The sequence below is a fragment of the Brienomyrus brachyistius genome, chromosome 4 (genome assembly GCF_023856365.1).
Source record: "Brienomyrus brachyistius isolate T26 chromosome 4, BBRACH_0.4, whole genome shotgun sequence".
In the NCBI taxonomy this organism is placed as follows: domain Eukaryota; kingdom Metazoa; phylum Chordata; class Actinopteri; order Osteoglossiformes; family Mormyridae; genus Brienomyrus; species Brienomyrus brachyistius.
Window position 1 is genome coordinate 17,597,496 of NC_064536.1, and position 15,322 is coordinate 17,612,817.

A 15,322-nucleotide genomic window follows, 5' to 3' on the forward strand; every position below is an offset into this window, starting at 1 on the left:
CCCTGAGACCTAACCCTGCCTGTTTTCCCTGTGTTGTCTACTTACCTCTCTCTCTCTCCCGTTCCAGACCCGTCCCCGCTCCTGATCCGTCAACCCTGCCTGCCCCAGCTCGTCCTGTTCCTGCTTCCCCATGTGATCTTGTCCCGTGCTTACCTGTAGGACTGACCCCCCGGCTTACGACCTCCCTGCTTGTCTTTCGACCCTGCCTCTTGCCTGTCCCTTTCCGTGCTGCTGTTTGGTTTACCCAAATAAAGCGCTTAACGGTTTGCGAGTCTGGATCCCGGTCTCTCTGTTCCGTCCATCGTGACAGAATACTTCGCCGGAAAAATATGGATCCAGCAAACCGTCAGGGTTTGGAGGTGCGCCTGGCGGCTATTGAACAACTCCTAGCAGCACAGGCAGCCCGAACCCCACTTCCGGCATCTCCACCTCACCCGATGGCTTCCGCTCCGATCCCGGATCCCGAATGCTACGATGGGAATCCCGAACAGTGTCGCGGCTTCTTAATGCAATGCGGCATCTATGTCGAAAAACATCCAGAGATGTTCACCACCCAGACGGCGGAGGTGCGGTTCATCGTCTCTCTCCTCACCAGCCGCGCTCGAGAGTGGGCGACGGCCTTATGGTCCAACAACAGCCCCATCATTGAGTCGACCCGAGACTTCCACCGTGCTCTGGTCGAAGTGTTCGACCACCCGGCTGTTGGACGCCGTCCTGGAGACCGTCTCCTGGACTGTCGGCAGGGGAACCGCTCCGCGGCGGATTACTCCCTGGAGTTCCGTACCATAGCTGCGGGACTCCAGTGGACAGACAACACCTACCTCACCATCTTTCGCCGTGGTCTTAACCAAGACCTACAGGACGAGCTCGCTTCTCCAGGGGATGCTATGAACTTTGACAAGTTCGTTCACCTGGCGGTGTGTCTGGACAACACGGTGAGGGATCGCGTCACCGCCGGTTGCAGAGTGAGGCTCGTCGCATCCCACAAGCTTCCGTTCCAGAGACGTCCAAACCAATGCAGTAAGGACGAGCACCCCTCACTACCGCGGAGCGTCGGAGGCGGACCCAGGAGGGTCTGTGCCTCTACTGTGGCGAGGCCGGACACCTGATCCGAACCTGTCCCACGCGCCCCCGCCCATCAGAGGATACACCAGTGGTAGGTGATTCGCCGGCTGTATTCCCCACTCGCCGTCAACTAACTGTTCCGGTGAGCATTGAAACCGAGGATCGTGGAACCTCGGTTCTAGCGTTGGTTGATAGCGGAGCCGGCGGGAACTTTGTTAGTCTCTCCCTCACACTCCACTTAGGGTTACCCTTGCGGAAGCTCGCAAGACCTCTCTCTGTGTTGGGAGTAACTGGAGAGCGGATAAAGGAGGGGACTGTCAGGTACTGCACTCACCCCTTCACCCTGCGCGTCGGCGTCCTCCATGTGGAGGAGACGACCATGTATGTTCTACCTCAAGCGAAGGACCCTATGATATTGGGGTACCCCTGGCTCCTTCAGCATAATCCGACTCTCGATTGGAGAACGGGCGAGCTCACCGAATGGACAGACGCGTCTGTCCACTTGTATGTCTGTTCTGTGCAGGACCTCCAACGTCAAGAGCCCCAGACCGGAGGACCTCAGCCAGCTCCCGGAGGCTTACCGGGATTACAAGGACGTCTTCAGTAAGGCCAGAGCTTTCGCCTTACCGCCCCACCGTGAGTGTGACTGCGCGATCGAGACCGTAGAGGGGGCTAAGCCCCCTAAAGGGAGACTGTACCCGATCTCACTCCAGGAACAGGACTCGTTGGACACCTACATCCAAGAGAGCCTGAAGCAGGGGATCATCCGGCCATCTACATCTCCTTACTCAGCGGGTTTCTTCTTTGTCAAGAAGAAGGATGGAGGGCTGTGTCCCTGTATCGACTACCGGGCTTTGAATGCCATTACTGTAAAATGGAGAGAGCCCCTTCCGCTGATTCCCTCCTCCCTAGAGCAGCTGCGAGAGGCACGCGTCTTCTTCAAACTCGACCTTCGCAGTGCTTATAACCTTATCCGTATCCAGGAGGGGGATGAATGGAAAACCTTGTTCGTCACCAGTAAGGGGCAGTACGAGTATCTCATGATGCCGTACGGTCTGGCTAATAGTCCCTCCATCTTTCAGGCTTTCATGAATGAAGTGTTCAAGGACCTCATTCAGCGCAGCGTGGTGGTGTATATCAACGATATACTGATCTACTCACCGAATGAACATCTACACCGAGAACACGTCTGACAGGTCCTGCAGAGACTAAGGGAACACCACCTCTACGTGAAGCTCGAGAAGTGTGAGTTCAATCAAACCCAGATACAATTCCTAGGTTACCTCATTGGACAAGGAACCGTCGCCATGGAAGAGAAGAAGGTGGCAGTGATTCGCAACTGGCTACCTCCTCGCAACCTGAAGGATCTACAACGCTTCCTTGGATTCGCTAACTTTTACAGAAGATTTATCCGTAACTTTAGCCAGGTGGCAGCACCTCTCACCTCCCTGACTCGAAGTACAGCCTCACGATGGGTCTGGACCCCAGAGGCCGATGCCGCCTTCGGAAAGCTCAAGAAAGCCTTCTGCTCCGCCCCCGTCCTCACTCAGCCACAGCCCGACCTTCCCTTCAAGGTGGAGGTAGATGCCTCCGAGTCCGGAGTAGGCGCGGTGCTTCTCCAGAGAGACCCCCAAACCGGACGACGTCACCCGTGTGCGTATTACTCCAAGAAACTAACCCTGGGCGAACATAATTACCCTATAGGTGAAAGGGAGCTGCTCGCCATCCGTCTGGCGCTAGAAGAATGAAGACACTGGTTGGAGGGGGCCCGTCACCCGTTCGTAGTGTTCACAGATCACCGCAACCTCGAATACCTCCAGTCAGCCAAACGCCTCTCAGCTCGGCAAGTTCACTGGGCCCAGTGGTTCTCCAGGTTCGAGTTCCAGGTCCGTTACCTCCCGGGAAACCGGAACATGAAAGCAGATGCACTCTCTAGACAGTTCGACCCCCCCCCGTCAGTGCTGAACGGACAGAGCCCATCCTCAGCCCTGCCTGCTTCATTTCTACAATTTCCTGGGACCTAGAGGAGGACATCCGACGTGAGAACGAGGTGAGGGCTCCCCCTCCAGGTTGCCCGAGGGGACTCCAGTTCGTCGCACGGAAACATCGGGAGGCCCTACTCAATTGGATCCACACACAACGGGGAACCGGACATCCAGGTATCGCCGCCACACTACGTCTCGTGTCTCGTAGATTCTGGTGGCCCGACTGGCGGAAGCAAGTGACCGGATACGTGGAGTCCTGCCCCGAGTGCGCCCGAATGAAGACTCCACCTCAGGCGCCCGCCGGCCTGCTGCACCCCTTACCTGTCCCCGCCCGTCCATGGTCCCACTTGGCCATGGATTTCATTACAGACCTTCCACGCTCTGTCGGACGAACCATTATATTTACGATCGTTGATAGATTCTCGAAGATGTGCTGACTCGTCGCTCTCCCTAAGTTGCCATCTGCTTCCGAAGTCGCCGACATCCTTATCCAACAGCTCTTCCGATACTACGGAATCCCTGAGGACATCGTCAGTGACCGGGGACCCCAGTTCAACTCCCGGGTCTTCAAGGAGATGTGCCGTAAGCTAGACATTTCACTCAGTCTGTCATCTGCATATCATCCCCAGTCTAACGGTCTCGCCGAACGGACAAACCAGGAGGTAGCTAAGGCTCTACGTCTCGCCTGCCGAGCCGAGTCCTCCAAATGGACCACCCATTTGGTATGGGTGGCGTATGCTCTCAACTCCCGGGTGAGTCCCGTCACGCAAATATCCCCATTCCAATGTGTGTTAGGCTACCAGCCCAAACTCTTTCCTTGGGACTCCTTGGAGGGACCTGTGCCTAGTGTGGAGAAGTGGTTCCAGGACGACCGACGAGCGTGGCAGCAGGTCCAACGATCACTGACATCCCACATACAAAAGGAGAAACTGCAGACGGATCGATGACGTCGGGCAGGACCCACGTATCGGGTGGGTCAGCTGGTGTAGTTGTCTACACGGAACCTGCGGATACCTGGATGTAAAAAGCTGACCGCTCGGTTCCTCGGCCCTTTCCGCATCCTGCGAGTAGGTCCAGTGGCCTACTGCTAACTACTCCCCAATGTTTATCGTATTTGCCCTACCTTTCACGCTTCTCTCCTTAAACCAGTAAAGCTCTGTCCCCTGCGGCCCGAAGTCCCTCCACCGGAAGATTCTCCGGAGGACGTGCTGGAGGGCGATCCGGCCCCCCGAGCTCGGGTCCTCCTAGACTCCCGCCGACGGGGCGGTCAGCTCCAGTATTTGGTTCACTGGGAGGGGGAACCCGCGGAGGACAGCAGCTGGGTGCCAGCCAGCGCGGTGACCGACCCGGAGCTCATGGCAGCTTTTCACCTGGCCAACCCCTCCCGTCCTGCTCCGCGCCCTCGGGGTCGTCCCCGCAAGCGCCCTCGGCCTCCAGGAGGCGGCCGTCAGGGGGGGGGTACTGTCACGCCCACACAGGCGGACACCACCAACTGCAGCTCGTTACGCGTAATGAGTCTAGAGTTAAAACCAACTAGAAGTCACTTGCCCGTTGCGAAGTATTGCGCTGATGTTTAGAAGCCATACCGAGCACTCTCTTGTCGATTGTCTATCCCTGAGACCTAACCCTGCCTGTTTTCCCCGTGTCGTCTACTTACCTCTCTCTCTCTTCCGTTCCAGACCCGTCCCCGCTCCTGATCCGTCAACCCTGCCTGCCCCGGCTCGTCCTGTTCCTGCTTCCCCATGTGATCTTGTCCTGTGCTTACCTGTAGGACTGACCCCCCGGCTTACGACCTCCCTGCTTGTCTTTCGACCCTGCCTCTTGCCTGTCCCTTTCCGTGCTGCTGTTTGGTTTACCCAAATAAAGCGCTTAACGGTTTGCGAGTCTGGATCCCGGTCTCTCTGTTCCGTCCATCGTGACAGATTAAATGAACATACAGTCAGGTCCATAAATATTGGGACATCGACACAATTCTAATCTTTTTGCCTCTATACACCACCTCAATGGATTTGAAATGGAATGTACAAGATGTGCTTTAACTGCAGACTTTCAGCTTTAATTTGAGGGTATTTACATACAAATCACGTGAACGGTGTAGGAATTACAGCAGTTTGTATATCTGCCACCCACTTTTTAAGGGAGCAAAAGTAATGGGACAAATTAACAATCATAAATCAAACTTTCACTTTTTAATACTTGGTTGCAAATCCTTTGCAGTCAATTACAGGCTGAAGTCCGGAATGCACAGGCATCATCAAACACTGGGTTACATCCCTAGTGATGCTCTGCCAGGCCTCTACTGCAACTGTCTTCTGTTCCTGCTTGTTCTTGGGGCATTTCCCCTTCAGTTTTGTCTTTAGCAAGTGAAATACACGCTCATTCGGATTCAGGTCAGGTGATTGACTTGGCCATTGCATAATATTCCACTTCTTTGCCTTAAACTCTTTGGTTGCTTTCGCAGTATGCTTCAGGTCATTGTCCATCTGCACTATGAAGCACCGTCCAATGAGTTCTGAAGCATTTGGCTGAATATGAGCAGATAATATTGCCTGAAACACTTCAGAATTCATCCTGCTGCTTTTGTCAGCAGGCACATCATCAATAAATACAAGGGAACCAGTTCCAGTGGCAGCCATACATGCCCACGCCATGACACTACCACCACTATGCCTCATTCATGAGGTGGTATGTTTTGGATCATGAGCAGTTCCTTTCCTTCTCCATACTCTTCTCTTCCCATCACTCTGGTACAAGTTGATCTTTGTCTCATCTGTCCATAGGATGTTGTTCCAGAACTGTAAAGGCTTTTTTAGATGTTGTTTGGCAAACTCTAATCTGGCCTTCCTGTTTTTGAGGCTCACCAATGGTTTACACCTTTTGTTGAACCCTCTGTATTCACTCTGGTGAAGTCTTCTCTTGATTGTTGACCTTGACACACATATACCTACTTCCTGGAGAGTGTTCTTGATCTGGCCAACTGTTCTGAAGGGGTTTTTCTTCACCAGGGAAAGATTTCTTCGGTCATCCACCACAGTTGTTTTCCGTGGTCTTGCAACTCTTTTGGTGTTGCTGAGCTCACCGGTGCGATCTTTCTTTTTAAGAATGTTCCAAACAGTTGATTTGGCTACACCTAATGTATTTGGTATCTCTCTGATGGGTTTGTTTTTATTTTTCAGCCTAATGATGGCTTGTTTCACTGATAGTGACAGCTCTTTACATCTCATATTAAGAGTTGACAGCAACGGATTCCAAATGCAAATAGCACACTTGAAATGAACTCTAGACCTTTTATCTGCTCCTTGTAAATTAGATAATGAGGGAATGACACACACTTGGCCATGGAACAGCGGAGCAGCCAATTGTCCCATTACTTTTGGTCCTGTAAAAAGTGGGTGGCAGATATACAAACTGCTGTAATTCCTACACCGTTCACCTGATTTGTATGTAAGTACCCTCAAATTAAAGCTGAAAATCTGCAGTTAAAGCACATCTTGTTCGTTTCATTTCAAATCCATTGTGGTGGTGTATAGAGCCAAAAAGATTAGAATTGTGTCGATGTCCCAATATTTATGGACCTGACTGTATATAATAACCAGGGGGCGGCATGGTGGTGCAGTGGTTAGCACTGTTGCCTCACACCTCTGGGACCCGGGTTCGAGTCTCTGCCTGGATCACATGTGTGTGGAGTTTACATGTTCTCCCCATGTCGTCGTGAGGTTTCCTCCAGGTACTCCGGTTTCGCCCCACAGTCCAAAAACATGCTGAGGCTAATTGGAGTTGCTAAATTGCCCATAGGTGTGCATGTGTGAGTGAATGGTGTGTGAGTGTGCCCTGCGATGGGCTGGCCCCCCATCCTGGATTGTTCCCTGCCTCGTGCCCATTGCTTCCGGGATAGGCTCCGGACCCCCCGCGACCCAGTAGGATAAGCGGTTTGGAAAATGTATGGATGGATGGATATAATAACCACGGAAAAGTAGACGGGAGACATAACAGCGAAAGCAAAAAATATCTGTAGAGTTAAAAACAAAAAAACATAATAAATCAAATTAGTAACACGTTAGATTAAATGACCAAAATACAAGAATAAAAATTTCCTGACTAAAATGGTGACCTGCTTTACCTGAGAATTGACAAGCTAATTAGCAAACAGCGTCTCTTTCGCCCCCATTAAAACATGGGAAAAGAATCATTAATAGTCAAACTAAGTCCTTACTAACTAAACAAGTAATTAAAAATAAAGTGTACAACATTTTTACTCCTCACAAAAAAAAATGGTTTAACTTGAGAGCAGAACCTCATGTCTGCCCCTTACTGCAGTCCTGAGGTAACCGTAGGTTTCCCATCTGCCACAGCATGTGAGACAGAGATCAGGATTGGGCAGCTCTCCAATGCCTCAATACAACAAGGTCCAGGGCAAGGAAAGGTGACTGCTTGTGCAGGAAGAGGTGAGGGCAGTAATGCATGAGGGAAGAACCAGCAGGATTGCAGGCATGAGGCAGCAGGGAGCTTGGATGAGATGGGAGAATGCAATGGAATGAAGGACGGAACGAGCAGAGCCCCAGCGCACAAAATTTCTAATCCAAGCTGTATATGATCTTACTGAGCCCTGCAAACCTCCAGCTGTGGGTCAGGCTGATACACCTTCCTGCCCACTCTGCTCTGGGACACTCAAACACATCCTGAGCAGCTGTCTGAAGGTCCTAGGGGAGGTTCTCTACTGGTGGCGCCATGACCAGGTGCTGAAGGCAGTTGCTGAGAGTGTCTCCTCAGCCCTAAAAATAAGCCGCCCCACTGTCCCCCCAGGAAGCAGATAACATTTGTCAAGGCAGGAGAGCTGAAACTGCAACTCAGAGCTGCTGCAGGTCTACTTTCTACTGCATAGGACTGGCAGATGATGGTAGATCTAAGCAAGCAACTTAAGGTTTCAGCACATATCACAGCAACATAATTGTGACCAGACATTGTCATTCTGTCAGAAGCTTCAAAACAGCTTGGCCTGATAGAACTGTCCTGGGAAGATCGTATCGAGGAGGCTTTTGAGAGGAAGCTGACCAATTACCAGGGGCTTCTGGAGGATTGCCGGAGACAGGGGTGGTGAGCACACTGCCCTCCAGTGTAAGTCGGCTGCAGAGGCTTCACCGGCTGCCTCTCTACAGAATCTACACCCTGCTGGGCATGAGCGGCTGCTCAGAAGGGCAGGCATCAGGACTGCAGTGGAGGCACAAGCCGCACAGCCCCCCTCCCCCTGCACCTGCTCTCTCTCTCTCTGTCGGCTTCAGGAGTCCTTTTTGATATGTAGACTCTCCAGACTCTTTTAAAGGAGAACGACACCTAAGGGTTTAACCACCAATTTTTGCGATGCAGTTTTTAAAAGGTTATGATGTGCAATTTTCAAATCTCAGCTCAGGTGAGAAGTGGCAGACTTACCTGTGGGGTTTATGCTGCATACAGACCATCAGGCTCTGACTACATTATGCACCACGAAAGGAGCTGACAGCAGGAATGCGCTTTGTAAGATGGTCCTCCTGACTGCTGTGCTTTAATTATGATGGTCTCTGTCATCCTGGGTCCCAGAGCAACAGGGCTGACTGTCTCTCCCTACTGCCACTGCCTGCCACTGCTACACTTAACAAGGACTTTGAACCTGAACTGATTTCACTACCTTCAGCCGCTCAGGCTGCGGTTTCACCTGATGAGTTTGAATGTGAATCCTCTTCATGCCCTGAACTATCTGCATTGTGTACTTCGATTGGACAATGATGGCCTGCCTCAACGAAAGCAGTGAATCCCCCCCCCCCACCAACCATACTATAAAATGCAGAACAAACTGAGTGTTAAGGACAATTTAGTGTTTCAATAGTCCTGCTTAGTGGTGCCAGTTACTTTGCGCAATACATTCATCCCACTGCTGCATGACAACCATCAGGGTGTAGTAAGAACTAGGCACGTAACGATGAATCGTGAATCGGTTAAAAATCGATGTAAATGTATGACGATTTAACCTGGCTGATGTGGAAAATGAATCGCTACTTTAGGAGTACTTCACAGTACTTTACTAAACAGAAAAACTGGTGTAATACAGTGATGGCCGATTCGCGAACGAATCGTTCTTTTTAGCTCGTTTTTTTTTAGTGAACAGGTCTAATCGACTCGTTAGTCTGAACGAATCGATTAAAAAAATTATTTTAAAACGTTTTTAAAACTGATCTTTGGCTATACAACATCCAAAAGCATCCCCCACGATTTTGGATTTATTTTTCATATTCAGTCTGCGCTTGTCTTATCACTTTTACGTTCGTTCTTTTGTTCGTCACTTTTGCGTTCGTAGACTTCCTTCTGGTGCCGAGAACACCCATACCTGGTCGTTGTGAGACACAGTTACTGTATAAGTGAACGGACATACGGTCTCTAACTCGTTGACTCCAAAAAACCCGAGGACCCGTTCGATGAAAGAATCGAACTTACGGTTTTCGGACAATCAGTCGGTGACTCAAGCAAACAGTTTGCCACTCGATCCCAAGAGCCATTGCGGCGTTTACTGTGGAAATGCTGCTACGCTGATGAGTATGGTAAAATAAACGCATCTATTGCCGATTTATGACATTAAAATAACGCATATTGCATTTGGCGTGTTTGTACACGTTTATTTGTGCTTATTGTATGTGACTGGTTACAGTATTATTATTACTGTACAGTACTTTCTCTTTTCATGTCATTCCAAGGGTCCAATTACTTGCACATGTCTTTTCCTATATATATTTAAATAGCTATTTTTAACGTTTTAAAAACTATTTTTTCCAAAACATATTTTTCATAATATATACTAACAGGGTGGAACTTTAAGGGTGCCTCAAACCCGTGTGTAATATAAAATTGAGAAAAATACAGGACAGGAGAGAGTGACAGTTAAATCTTACCTTAGTCTTCCAGTTGAATTTCCCTCCAAAAGCAAATAATGTCACTTCCCGGAAATGGCTGTATGGATTTGTATCAGTGTTGCCAACTTAGCGACTTTGTCGCTAGATTTAGCGACTTTTCAGACCCCCTTGACGACTTTCTTTCAAAAAAGCGCCTAGCGACAAATCTAGCGACTTTTGGACAAACCTTAGCAACTTTCCAAATGTCGCCAGTACTGTCCTGTAAGCGCAAGGTCTTGCTTTCCCGGTACAGTTACTCATCTCCCTGTGTCTGCTCTGATCAGTGAGTAATTGATAACAGTTTTATATTGGACACGTGAGGAAGGATTAGGGAAAACACGCAGAATGCAAATACGACGTATTTACGTCATTGATATGCAAATATACGCATGACGTCATCTAGCGACATTTGGCGACTTTTCGAGCAGACTTTAACTACTTTCCATTGAAAATAGTTGGCAACACTGATTTGTATTCTTTTTAGGGACCCAAGAAACTACCCAGTGGGCACAAACACATGGAATACATGTGGAAACAGGATGTGGAAAAGACAGGTTAATTACGCGTAAAAGGCAAGTTTTTTTCATGTGGATTTCGATATGTGGAATGTATGTATTGTGCTCAACATAAATTCAGCAAAATTACAATATTTACGACATCCTCCATAAAGAAGACATAATTCACAGAAATGTTCAATTATAATGCATTTATATAGATATACTTCAAAACAAACTAAATGAGATGCACATTAAAATTGGATGTAGTGATAATACTAACACATGCCACAATATTTGTCACTAAAATATAAATGAAACATTCGTGACCAGTTAGATAACTGTCTAAATCAAACCATAGCACTCGCTGCAATAATAATTATACCATGTTCGGTCTCCCTTGATGCTTTGGTGCATTTCTTAGTCCGTTGGCAATGAAGCTGTGAACAATGGCTTCTGTAACCCCATGGCTCTTTAGCACACTATCTGTGAATCAAGTGACAAAAAACATTCAGAAGTGTTAACAAATTTAGATGTGTGGACTTCCATCCATCCATTTTCCAAACCGCTTATCCTACTGGGTCGTGGGGGGTCCGGAGCCTATCCCGGAAGTAATGGGCACGAGGCAGGGAACAACCCACGGGCACCTACGGGCAATTTAGCTACTCCAATTAGCCTCAGCATGTCTTTGGACTGTGGGGGGAAACCGGAGTACCAGGAGGAAACCCCATGACAACATGAGGAGAACATGCAAACTCCGCACACAATGTAACCCAGGTGGAGATTCAAACCAAGGTCGCAGAGGTGTGAGGCAACAGTGCTAACCGCTGCCTCATACAATTATAATGTTTGTTATAATTATATAATGTTTGTTATTAATGTATATTACAGTTGTTAAGGAATGTTAGGATGTAAAGATATGCATGCATGATGTTTATGAATGATTTCTGAATACTTAATGTGATAATATATGGTGTTCTACCCTAGCCCACTAGGGGTCAGTAGTGTTACGGGACAAGGAGAAAAAATAGTTGTAACGTGGATTCCCTCAGTCTGAATAAAAAGGAATATAAAATACAATTAAAGACAAAGTTCTTTATTGTTAAGAGAACAAAACACAGACAATTATTTCTCAAAGGGACCAAATTTCATTTGGCATATTGACTGTTACGATAAGCTGAAACCTTTTGGCATTTCTATCAATGGCTGCATCAATGGTTTTTCCAGGAAAAAAATGATTTGGCTCTGAATGCCTATACTACCAGCAGCGATCCCAAGGTAATCAGGTGTTATTATGTTGAAGCTGTGCAGCATCTGAAAGGATGTCCTCAAGTTGTAAGAAGGGACCTTGGTACAGAGAAAGTACTCATGTGGGACTTCTACCCAACTTTTTGTCCCAATCATAGGATTTGGGAAATATATGACTTGACTCTTATTTGACTATCCCTGCCGGCCCCTGGAGGTTGGGCTCCCCCTTTGAGTCTGGTCCCTCCCAAGGTTTCTTCCTTCTTGGGAGTTTTTCCTTGCCACTGTCGCCTTTGGCTTACTCACTGAGGGCTTTGGGTGAGGATGCTGTAAAGCGCTTTGAGACGATGTAATGTTGTGATAATGCGCTATATAAAAATAAATTTGTTGTTGTTGTTGATTCTTCTTCGGCCCAACCAACCTCAAAGTATACACAGTTATGTGGAGGGGGCGAGTACAGCGAATCAAAGATTGAAACCTGGTGGGGATGTCTGCGCAAGGAGTTCACAGAGTTTTGGATATCGTTATTGTCCGATCTCAAGGATAATGGCCTGTTTCATGGCGGTTTCTTTGACAAAAGCCTTGTGCAGTTCTGTTGTGTGGGGCTAATCCGGGTGAGATGATATGATAGTTTAAGATCATGTTGGTTTGTGGCCTCCTTTTTAACGATAAAATTGTATTAGATGTTACAATCTAATACAATTGTATTAGAAGTACAAGTCGGTAGTGGAAGAAGTTAAGTTCATACATAGCCCATTAAAAAGGGTTACACTTTAATAAGTAATCAAGTCTCTTATGTGTCCTGCCCCGATCGTCCGCTCCTTTCGTGTACCACGCCCCCCTCTTTAACCTCATGTGGAATCCCTGTGTGATCAGCTGTTTCTGCTTGTTGTCATTAGTCCTATGTATTTGGACCGCGTTTCAGTTTGTTTCCCCAGTCTGGTAATTGTATTGTCATCCTGCATTGCTGCTTGTTTATTTAGTTTTGCTACCATTAAACCCCGCATTTGCCTTGACTCCTGGCGTCCTGCACTTATGTCTGTGCTCCAAGCGCCATGAGAAGCAACACTATGTGACCCTACTTTACAAAACCAAGTTATACTGTGTGATTTAACCATGTAAAGCATTTTTTTTTTTTAAACAATGTGTTATTTTCAAAGCTAAATGAGAGACTTGAAATCCAACTGGTTTCATAATGAAGGGTCATATATTAATACAGTATAGTTACTGATTCATCATAAATATGTTGATGAAAGTAGAAAAGGTGATGGTGATAAAAGTGTAAACATGTTTTTTTTCTCCTCAAGGATAACTTGGATGAGACTGCATAAGTATGGTCTTCACCCATCATCAGACCATCCAAGAACACTAATGTGCCTAGTGGCAGGCCCAGCATCATGTATGCATTACCCAAGTTTTATAGAACCAGAGACTATCTCTCACCTGTTGATGATAATGATCTTCATATGTGCAGAATTGCATGCACCTTTCAGCAAAGCATTACATGTGACCAAGACATGTATGACATGTGTAACATGATATTGTAATGGTAATTCCAAGAGACCCATATGAAGCAGTGGAGTTATACATACATTTGAGAAATGCTATTCTTGCTTATACTGTATGTAATTGATCAGGGGTGGCATGGTGGTGTGGTGGTTAGCACTATTGTCTTAGACTGCTGAGACCTGGGTTTGAGTCTTTGTTTCATGTGTGTGGAGTTTGCATATTTTCCCCATGTCATCACTAAGAATCATGACATACTCTTTTTGCATTTGTTTTCCTTTAAAGCCTCCCGCATTAGTGTGTGGTCCATAGTCTGCTATGAAATAAAACTCCACTAGTGCCATCAGTCAACCATCAGTACAATGCCAATGTAATATCAATATTAATTACGTTCATACCAAATAAAAGCAGCAAACATTTCACATATGAAAAACACTTTAATTTATTGAATTTAAACTTTAAATATGAAAATAAAATTATAACACTGACAAATCCGAGTAAAGTGTTTTAGAAAAACAACATTTTAAATCACAAAATTGCTTAGCTTCATGAAACAGTGAAACACAACCACAGACTCAATACAGATGACATTATCTTTTTGTTCAAACAATAACATACAGTCAGTTGAAATCTGAATAAAATAATGACTACCCCCAGGAATTATGGGCTACACTGTTGTTTCAAAATATATAAAATATACAAACATTCATGTGACATTACTCACAAAAACTATTACTTTTTGTGCATGTCGTGATAATGTATGGATAGATCAACCTATTCCCAAGTTTCAGTACCATCACCCCTGCAATTTTGACTCAAGGAGCTGTTTAGGTGCAAAGATGCATAATTTTGAAGGTGGACAAAAAGCCAATAGCGGGGTGAACAGTAGCTGAGAGTTTATGTATATCATGTCATATCCAAACTACTGTCGACTCCACATCAGCATCAGCGCTGGATTATTTTAACCAGAACTTGGTGTATTGAGTAATAGGCACTGATGTGTTTCATCAATACCGTCATATAATTTACTTTATAATGTAGTTTACAATGTTCAGTATCTTATGTGTGTGGAGTTTGCATGTTCTCCCCATGTCGTCGTGGGGTTTCCTCCGGTTACTCCGGTTTTCCCCCATGGTCCAAAAACATCCTGAGGCTAACTGGAGTTACTAAATTGCCCGTAGGAGTGCATGTGTGAGTGAATGGTGTGTGAGTGTGCCCTGCGATGGGCTGGATCCCCCATCCTGGGTTGTTCCCTGCCTCGTGCCCATTGCTTCCGGATAGGCTCCGGACTCCCCATGACCCAGTAGGATAAGCAGTTTGGAAAATGTATGGATGGATTCAAAATGTCATTATCAAGGCAGTTTTATTGGTTGAAAAAACAACCCAGCTAAAAGCACTATAGTTAGCAGATTATCCCTACAAGCGGTAGTGCTTACCTCAAAAGTGTGCATACAGATATCAACAACAGAGATAGGGCAAGAATTGTTTGCACAGATATCTATGGGGCGCTGTTTGTAAAGGTACTTAACAATTTTGTACTTGCCACTTTTTCAACATTTAGTGCAAATTTCTGACATTTAGCTTGAAGTCAATGGTGTTGTGAATCATTAGGCTTTTTTGCTGTGTAGATTATGTTCAAAATTGTTTATCATATGTAAATATAAATGGTATGTCTATATATAAATATTAAATGTAAATGTTAAATATAAATGTTAAATGTAAATATAAACGTTAAATATAAATGTTAAATGTTAAGTTTTACATTTAACATTTAGATATAAGTTAAGTCAAATATAAATGTCAAATATAAAACTTAAATGTTTAATATAAATGTTAAATATAAACTAAATGTTAAGAACGTATGCAAATTAGCCACGCCCATCCGCATAGAAATGGGCGGTACCGACGAGAGCGCTAAGTGGTTGCAGGTTAGGGCTGATGAAGGACAACATGGTGAATTCCGCTCACTTACAGGCCGTAGAAAGTGCAGTTTTGGCAGGTGTTCGCGCTACGTTACATGGTATTGCTACACAGCCGGGAGCAACATCATGTGCACCTTCCACTGTGACATCGGGAAGCTATGAATGTATTTTGGGGCGGGAGGGGGATC

General features: G+C 46.5%; 1 protein-coding gene and 1 long non-coding RNA gene across 3 annotated transcripts in view; one reads left to right on the forward strand and one right to left on the reverse strand.

Moving 5' to 3' along the window:
* Positions 1-15,322, forward strand: part of LOC125740118 (uncharacterized) — a 353,638-nt gene that overhangs the window by 58,349 nt on the left and 279,967 nt on the right. The window lies entirely within an intron of this gene.
* The window catches only part of LOC125740114 (NACHT, LRR and PYD domains-containing protein 12-like), a 341,935-nt gene that overhangs the window by 40,007 nt on the left and 286,606 nt on the right, over positions 1-15,322 (reverse strand). The window lies entirely within an intron of this gene.